The sequence below is a fragment of the Macaca mulatta genome, chromosome 15, assembly GCF_049350105.2.
Source record: "Macaca mulatta isolate MMU2019108-1 chromosome 15, T2T-MMU8v2.0, whole genome shotgun sequence".
Taxonomy (NCBI): Eukaryota; Metazoa; Chordata; class Mammalia; order Primates; family Cercopithecidae; genus Macaca; species Macaca mulatta.
Genome location: NC_133420.1, coordinates 127,424,714 through 127,434,921, shown reverse-complemented (window position 1 = coordinate 127,434,921; position 10,208 = coordinate 127,424,714).

The window sequence follows — 10,208 nt, the reverse complement described above, 5'->3', positions numbered from 1 at the left end:
CCGCCCTCCGGGGCCGCTGTTGGCAGAACCTGGCGGGAGCTCGCTGCCCGCAGAAGGCTCAGGGCCTGGCAGCCAGGGCGAGGAGCCCAGCAGGTGGATTCGGAACTCAGTGTGGGGCCGGAGCGCCCTCAGTGTGGGGCGGGGCGGGGAGAAACGCGGGAGAGCACGGGGTCTCTGGGCCAGCGCGTCCCCAGTGCCAACGCCCACGGGCCAGGTGGCCTCCGCGGCATCTGCTCCACACCCCACTGGGAGAGGGGCTTGTAGTTTCTGCACACGCCCCACTGCATGCACACCGCACCACACACACCACACTGTACACACCACACACACCACACCACACTGTACACACTACACACACAAACACACCACACACAAACACACCACACACCACAGCCCACACACACCACACAGCCCACACACCCTACAAACACACCGCACACATACCACACACAAACACACCACACTATACACACCACACACACCACACTATACACACCACACCACACTGTATGCACCACACCACGCAAACACACCGCGCACACACCACACACACCCCACACACACACCACAGCACACACACCCTACAAACACACCGCACACACCACACCACACCACACACACCACACTATACACACCACACACACCACACTATACACACCACACCACACTGTACACACCACACACACCACACCACACTGTACACACTACACACACAAACACACCACACACAAACACACCACACACCACAGCCCACACACACCACACAGCCCACACACCCTACAAACACACCGCACACATACCACACACAAACACACCACACTATACACACCACACACACCACACTATACACACCACACCACACTGTATGCACCACACCACGCAAACACACCGCGCACACACCACACACACCCCACACACACACCACAGCACACACACCCTACAAACACACCGCACACACCACACCACACACACACCACACTATACACACCACACCACACTGTACACACCACATACACAAACACCACACAGTACACCACACACACCACACTATACACACCACACCACACTGTACACACCACACACACAAATAGCACACACACACCCCACACACACCACAGCACACACACACCACACACAGCCCACACACCCTACAAACACACCGCACACACCACACCACACACACACTATACACACCACACACACCACACTATACACACCACACCACACTGTACACACCACACACACAAACACCACACAGCACACCACACACACCACACTACACACAAACGGCACACTCACCCCACACACACACCACACAGCCCACACACCCTACAAACACACCACACCACACACACAAACACCACACAAACAACACACGCTATACCAAATACACCACACGCACCGAACACACCACACGCACACACACCACACAAACACACCACATGCACCGAACACACCACATGCACACAAACACACAAACACAAACCACACTACACACACCACACTACACACACCACACACATACCCCACACCACCCCCACACATGCCACACTACACACCCCACACACACTACATTACACACAAACACACCACACACACACCCCACACACACACCCCACACTACACACCACACCACAGCCCCGCCCCCAACACCCACCTCCCGCGCCCCCCTCCCGCCGCCGGTGTGTGGTGTGTGCTCTAGTTCCCCACAAAGCAGGTGGGAGACGGAGGGGCGGAGGGGCCGGCAGGACAGGCCGCCTGCGGAACCGGGAACGCCAAAGTGGACGCAGGAGGAGCGGGCGGGGAGGGCCCAGGCCCCGTGGGCGGCGGGAAAGGAGAGGGCAGGGACGGCGAGGGGGCAAGACCCGGCGCGGGAGGCTGCGCGTGCCCTGGGGGAAGGCGGCCCGGCTGGGAGCTGAGGCGGAACCGAGGGCGCCCGCGTGGAGGCCGCAGCCCCTGCGCGGCCGGGCGGGTCCAGAAGGAGCCCAGGGCGCACCCCCAGGCCGGCCCCACCGCGGCCCAGCGCCCGCCCGCGCCCCCAGCGCCGCTCCACTTGCACCTTCTCCCGGGGCGCCGGCGGCCTCGGCTGCCCCCGCGGCGTTTCCCCAGCTTCCCTCCGAGGCCCCCGCCGCCCTTTCTCAGCATCCCTCGCGGCTTCCTCTCCATCCGCGCGGCCTTGCCAGGACCCTCCAAGCCGTTCTCCTCCAGGCTGGCTCCCAGGGCGCCGTCCAGGCCCGGACTCACTTTCCCAGTCCTCATGCAGAGCCCGGTCCCCGCACCGAGGCGGCAGAGCTGGGAGCGCGATGCAGTTCTCCGCGAGAGCCTAGGTCTGACTCTAACTGTGCCCTGGATCTTACGCTTTCTAGGAGCGCGTGGCATCGGCGGTCAGTTCCGTCATCTGGGCTCTCCCACCCGTACCACCCGCCCCTGGGAACGGATGCGACAATGGACCCGAAGGCACCCTGCAAACTGTAACACTCTCACTTGCCAGACGGCTCTGCCTCAAGGGTCACACTGAGTATCTGCTTTCAGAGTTTCCTATTTTCTAGGAAAAAAAAAAAAAAAAATCCCTATCTGTGCATTAAAAATGCAGGCCAAAACGTATTTTCCACCTCTCCCCTCTGTTCACTGGGCTTTGGCTTAGCATTTTCCCAAGCTGTGCTTCTTGGAGCACGAGTGCCCTTGAGATGTCAGTAGATGCCCCATGAGAAAAGTCAAGTTCAGGAATATCCCTTCCTCGAGGTTAGACTGTGCCCTCTCCTGTGAAAGGTCCTGAGAGGCGTAACCTTTTTAAACCAGTTTTCCAACTGACTGAGCCACAGGTCTTGTTCTCCTCCATGGCACTCTCTAAAATTCCTGGGGACCACTAGGGTCCCACGCAACAGAGGTAGGAACCCTGCTCTAGGCAAGTCGAGCCACTTGCCATTCCGTCTCAGAAAGGTGGTCCTTGAGTTCTTGCCACCAGGATCCCCTAGTAAGGGCATCCCTGATCCTCTTCCTTCCAAAGCCTGGCTGTTCCCCTTTTCCTTCTATTCTATGAGCTGTGCAGAATGGTTCCGGTAAACCCACCTTTCTGAGTCAGGTTGTCCAAAGCAAGTTCTCTTTCTTGCAACTAAAAGACTGACACAGACCGGCAGACAAAAAGTCAGTGAAGGAATTACCATTCCAAACTAGAAATTTCCCACATTCACCTTAGCATTGGAATGGGTGAGTATAGGTCATATACATTGTGTGATGTATTCACACATACTGCACAGCAACAGGAATAAACTATCTTCAACCTTAGGCAATGATATGGGTGAATTTCACAAATACAGTTTGTGAAAACACAATGAGCTAGACCCAATTTGAATTCATTTATAAGAAGGGAAAAGCCAGCAAAACTAACCTATGTTGTTAGAAGTTAGGATGGGGGGCCGGGCGCAGTGGTTCACGCCTGTAATCCCAGCACTTTGGGAGGCCCAGGTGGGTGGATCACGAGGTCAGGAGATTGAGACCATCCTGGCTAACATGGTGAAACCCCGTCTCTACTAAAAATACAAACAATTAGCTGGGCATGGTGGCACGCGACTGTAATCCCAGCCACTTGGGAGGCTGAGACAGGAGAATTGCTTGAACCCAGGAGGCAGAGGTTGCAGTGAGCTGAGATCGCGCCACTGCACTCCCGCCTGGGTGAAAGAGCAAGACTCCATCTCAAAAAAAAAAAAAACAACAACAAAAAAAAAAAAAACGGATGGTACAGTTAGGACAAGTTAGTTAAGATAAGAAGTTAGGATACAGTTATACAGATGAAAAAGAGGGAATACAAGAAGGCTTCCAGCTGCCCTTACCACTCTGGTCTGCGTGCTGGTTTCCTGGATGTGTCCAGTTTGTGAACAGTCATGAGCTATAACCTTAGGATAGATGTGATTTTCTGAATGTATGTTGTACTCCAACAAAAAGTTTCGGAGGTGGGTGTCAGAAGAGATTGTTTCCCCACTGAGGGATTCCTTTTGCAAAACCACCCAAAGGAAACGTGTTGATTTCAGGACCAACAGAAATCGAATGATACACCAAGTCGTCTTAGCTTACTTCACGTCTGCTTGGTTCTCACATTTATCTATACATCTGCACGCACGATCTTTACATTGCCGCACATGTCAAAGAGTCATTCTGTATTGATCATGGGTTTTTTAGTTTTGTTTTTTTCTACTGATTTTATGCTGCTTCATCCTTGGGGCCTTGTGGACTTAGGAAGGAACTGCCCCTTCCAGAGTTAGCTGAGTCCTCCGGAGAGCAAACGACTGGCTGTTGGGCGTGCCATTGCTTTGCAAGCTGACCAGTCCAGAGCCCAGACACCAGCCACCTCCTCTATTTGTCTTTTACACTTCCAGAAGGCAGCCTTCCTCTGCCCCAATCCCAGTGAGAGGTAAAGCCAGCTGGACTTCCTGGGTCCCGTGCGGACTTGGAGAAATTTTCTGTCTTACAAGAGGATTGTAAAACGCACCAGTCAGCACTCCATGGGTAGCTAGAGGTTTGTAAAATGTGCCAATCACTGCTCTGTAAAAACACACCAATCAGCGCTCTGTAGCTAGCTAAAAGTTTGTAAAATGCACCAATCAGCACCCTCCAATATGGACCAATCAGCACTCTGTAAAATGGACCAATCAGCAGGATATGGGCGGGGCAAATAAGGGGATAAAAGCTGGCCCCTCCACTCAGCCGGCAGCGGAGCCATTCGGGTTCCTCTCTGTGCTGCACGAGCTGTGTTCTTTGGCTCTTCACAGTAAATCGTGGTGTTGCTCAGGCTTTGGGCCGTGCCATCTTTAAGAGCTGTCATTCTTTCACTCCTGTAATCCCAGCACTTTGGGAGGCCGAAGCGCGCGGATGATGTCAGGCGATTGGGACTATCCTGGCTAACACGGTGACACCCCGTCTCTACTGAAAAAAATACAAAAAAAAAATTATCTGGGCGAGGTGGCGGCGCCTGTGGTCCCAGCTACTCGGGAGGCTGAGGCAAGAGAATGGCGTGAACCCGGAAGGCGGAGCTTGCAGTGAGCAGAGATGGCGCCCCCGCACTCCAGCCTGGGCGACAGAGCGAGACTCCGCCTAAAAAAAAAAAAAAAAAAAAAAAAAAAAAGCCGTAACACACCGCGAAGGTCCGCAGCTCTAGCGAGACCACAGACCCCCCAGGAAGGAACAAACTCCGGGCAAACCGGGGCAGCTCGGGCCCACAGGACAGCCCAGGGCACACCTCATGCATTCAAGCCATCCGATCCTCAACCCTCTGAGCCTTCATTCCTTCCGGGAAACCAAACCGCAGTGAAGCCCTTGCCGCCCTCCCTGGTGCGTCCGGACAGGCCCTGGTGCTGGCCGCGCCCCTGCTTCCAGGGATCTGCGAGTATAAAAGCATCTTCCTTCAGGACAGTCATCTCGGTGTCCCCGCGTCTGCCATACCTGATTAAATAACAAGTCCCGGACACATTTTAAAGCCTGCATTCATGTCACAGTTTCCAAAGCACCTGCTGTGTGTCGTGCACTGTTTTCGGGGTTGGGCTGGAGCCGCGTCCATGCAAACAAGGCGCTGTGCTCTAGGAGCCGCTGTCTGATGGAGAGAGAGATTCAGCGAAAAGATTTCCAAATAGAGTGAAGTGGTGCGAATACAATGGACCAGGGTGGGTTGTTTTGTTTTGTTTCTTTGGGCTTGGGTTTTGTTTTGTTTTTTGTTTTTTCTGAGACGGAGTCTCGCTCTGTCGCCCAGGCTGGAGTGAGTGGCGCGATCTCGGCTCACTGCAAGCTCCACCTCCCGGGTTCACACCATTCTCCTGCCTCAGCCTCCCGAGTACCTGGGACTACAGGCGCCGCCACCACGCCCGGCTAATTTTCTTGTATTTTTAGTAGAGACGGGGTTTCACCATGTTACCCAGGATGGTCTCGATCTCCTGACCTCGTGATCCGCCCGCCTTGACCTCCCAAAGTGCTGGGATTACAGGCTTGAGCCACCGCGCCCAGCCGGCGGGGGGGGGTTGTTTTTTAAGGAACAGTGGTCAGGGAAGGTCTCCCGAAGGAGGTGACGCTTGAGCCACAGTCCGAATTGTTCCTCGTATGCCAAGGGCACCCAGAGGTCTGTGCTCGGGGCCTCCAGGCATCCAAAGTAACCAACATGATGTGTCTGCCACTGGTGCTCAGCCAGAACAAACCCTGTCCCTTTCCCAACAAGCAAAGTAGGGCTTCCATCCAAGAGAAAATCATTTCCCGGCATCAGCAGAGTCCACAGCCTGCTCCAATCAAGTTGCTTTCCAAATGCTATAAAGTCGAGGCGCCCAAGCACCAGGATCCAGGCGCTGGGGTGGCAGCGTGCCAGCGCCCTGAGGGCAGTGACAGCTCGCATGTGTGTTTACATACTGTTTGCAAATAAAGAGTAAGTGGGCAGATCCCTGAGCCCTCATCACTTCCCACCATCCCTGGGGACCCGCTGCCTAGTTCAGCTTAGCAGGAACTCAAGCTTGACCCTAGGCCCTGCAGACTTGACCCTACCACCACAGGCCTGGTCTGGGAAGCCCTCCTGCTTGCTGGGCACATCCTGAGTGACCGTCTTGCATCCGTGTGAACAGCACACAGACATTCCCACCCCTTCTTTAAAAAATTTAGATCCCTCTGACTTTGGACAACATTGCAGACAAGAAAAGTAGAACAATTTAAATCACAAGCCCTCAACCTGTGGGTGGCATGTCATGAGTCACTGGCATGGCATGGGTCAGTCTCTAAGCCCATCAGGCAGGGAACGGAAAGTGCTTCCACATCTCCCTTCCTCAAAGCTTCCAGGTTGTGGCTGGGTATCCCTGGCCCGGCCGCTTCACCTTCCGCACTGGAACCTTCCACATTTACCCTGAGCCCCAAGGCCAGCACCCCACACACCTCCCTTCATCAGGGAAAGGCCAGGGACTCCAGATCTGAAAAGCCACTCCCATGCCTTCCACTGGAAACCCCCAGGAAAGAGCAGCTCCATTCATGTGGGGCAACTGCCACTGGGCCAGGCAGAATCAGCTCTACCAATGGAAACCACCCTCAGCGCCTTCCTCCGCATCCTCTTCCGCAGCCTCCTTAAGCCTCACCGTCTATGTCAGTGACAGAGCCTCAAGGAGCATCTCCTAGGAACCCGGCATGAGCTGGCTGGAGGGCCGCCGCTGACTCATTTACCTTTGCCTTGATCCAGAGTTTGCCTCCCACCGCACACCTCCCTGGCGCACCTGCTTCTTGGGTGTTCATTCAGACGCAGCCTCCGCTTTGGTGGGTGTCCTCCAGGAGCCCTTTCATCTACCAGGAATGTCACACTCCAGAGCCACAAAAACTTGAAGCCACCCCTCACACCTGCGGCAACTGAGAACCAGTTGGCACCTCACCAGGAGCCTGGAGCCGGCAAAGCTGGGGAGGGATTATGTGGGCCCAGATGCAACGCTGGCCATCTCCGACATGCCATTGTCCTCTACAAACCCTACCTAGCACTTCATACTCTGTGAAAGGTCCATTCCCTTGTATGTAGGTCAAATTTCAAATTCTCAAGGCTCCCAGCTGGCTTAAAAATGTCAACAATGACTCTTTCTACTTACCAAGCATTTTCTATTTCCCCACTGAAGCAGGAACCCCCACAGAGGCACGGCCCAGACTCGTTTAATGTCAAACCCAGGCCTCCAGGCTCGTGTGTTGGTGAATTAGCAGCCTGTACCAGAGGCATCTCCTTGGAGCAAAGCTTTCATGGAAAGTGCTTAAATCCTATAAATGTAATGTAGTTGCTTATCTACCGAATTATAATATTCATTTATTTGTGTAAACCTGCCAGTCACCAGTCAAAAATATGAACCACAAGAAACTTTCCATTAGGATTTAGGCCCAGTCATTGTTTCCAGTTTGAATCTGACATATTATACCTGAGAGGATTACAGGAAACCATAAATGATTCTTTTGTTTGTTTGTTTGTTTGTTTTGAGATGGAGTTTTATACTTATTGCCCAGGCTGGAGTGCACTGGTGTGGTCTCGGCTCACTGCAACCTCCGCCTCTCAGGTTCAAGAGATTCTCATGCTTCAGCCTCCCAGTAGTTGAGATGACAGGCACACGCCACCACGCCCAGCTAATTTTTTGCATTTTCAGTAGAGATGGGTTTTCACCATGTTGGCCAGGCTGGTCTCGGACTCCTGACATCAGGTGATCCGCCTGCCTTGGCCTCCCAAAGTACTGGAATTACAGGCGGGAACCACCATGTCTGGCCATAAATGATTCTTAAGTTCTGCAATAGGTCTACGTATAATGAAGGTTTTTTGCTGTTTACAAAACAAAAAGTAAAACCCAAAGTCATCGCCCCCAGGAGGCTGGGATCTGGGTGGCCAGGAAGGAAGAGCTACGTCTTGGAAGAACACTATCCCTTCGTTTCTATCCGTGAAATAAAAGGAGATAGATGCTCCTTGCTGTTTGCAGTTGTCCTCTGGCAGCTTTTTGAGAAACAACTTATTTGGGGGATTCCGCACTCGATTCAAATCCAGACGCCCAGTGCAGGATCTGGACTGAGCCTGGTCACAGGCGGAGGAGATTTCACTGCAGAATGGAGGAAAGCAAACCGGGGCTCAGGAGGCCAGGAGGACCATCACCGGCCTGGTGCAGGGACATCACCTGCAAATGAAGGGCTCATTGTCTACACCAGGATTTATGTGAGTGAGCAGCCAAGGTGCTCCGGGTGGCTGCCAGCTCTGAGCCCCGCTGCTCTCCGGTCGCTGGGAAACCCATCAGAAGCCTGGCCTGGGAAGATGCTGCCATTCTCCCAGGCTGAAAGAAGGTACATTCATCTTCTCAGGCACGAAGGCAAGCGTTCTGTGTTCCCATCTCAGTGCTGCACGCACTCAGGGTAGGACAGGAGGGGGTCCGGCTGACGTTCGCCATAGTGTTCACCGTGGACCCTCTTGTCTGATGCCACCGGCACCTGTGCAGGCTTTGAAGGACACCTGTATTGCTCTGGTTTGCAAACGTGGATGTTGGAGAAAGCTGTAAGTGTAGGCGGAAGACACAAACACATTGCAAGTGACTGGAGGGCCCTCCAGGCCTCCCGTGAGAAGAGCCAGGGGGCCCACTTGCCTAAAGCTTCCCTCTCAGTGCCCATCAAAGTGCCAGAACTCTTGCTTTTACAGCTTCTTAAATCTGCAAAGGAAGCTGGTGTGGGATGATCTGTGATAGTGATGCTTAGACATTCAGGGAAGGCTTCCTGGGGGAGGTGGTCTTTGACAAACAAGCAAGAGCATTATGAGCAAAAGGGTAGCGAGTGAGATGTAGAGGCTTCGGGCTGCAGCTGGCTCCCCACAAGCAGCAGCTGGGGCTGCACACTCCATGAAGCTGGTGGGAGCCCTGCCCCTTCTGAGTTTGGGTGGGAGTTTCCCAGGTACCACTGCAGCTGCCCAAGCTGCAGCTGTGGACAGGGGCCCCACCCTCCTACATGGGGCTACAACCACCCAAACTGTGGCTGTGGACCCGAGCCTCTCTGTGCTCTTGGAAGGAGCCAGGAGCAGGCAGGATCTGCCCTCCTGCATGAAGCTGCAACCATGTGACCCATTGCTGCAGACCTGGGCCACTCGCACCATGGAGCAGGCAGGAGCCAGGGACAAGTGGGAGCCCTGCCCCTTCTGAGATGGTGAGGGGAGAGCTCCCTGGGTACAGTTGCCACTGCCCTCCCAGGCACAGGACCTGGGCATCTCTGTAGCCTGCACCCTTGGGGGCCTGGGAAGGACTCCCCCATCTCCCCCACCACGCCCCCATCCCTGCAGGCTCAGGGGTGTCTGATCCCACTGCCTGTCCTCTCTCCTCTCCCAACACCTGCTCAGATCTCCAAGCAGGATTGGTGCTGAGCCCAGGGCCATGAATTGCAGCAGGAGGCGGACAGATTCCTGGGCAGAAGGGGGTGGGTCCCAGTAAGACCCCTCCTTCAGGCCAGGGAGGGCCTGAAGGCTAGGGGCTGGGCCACTAGTCCTGATGACCAGAATGGAGATTCATGGTGCCTCTTCTGAGCCTGCCCCTGGCTGCTCATGGACCAATTAGCAGGCACTTCCTCCCCTCTGAGGGCCATAAAAGCCTGGTGCTCAGCCAGGGTAAACGATGGCCAGAGACAGAAGATGGCAGAGAGAAGTTGGGATGGTCAGTCAAAGAGAGGAGCTACCCTCTCCACTGATAGCTTCAGAGATCTGCAGA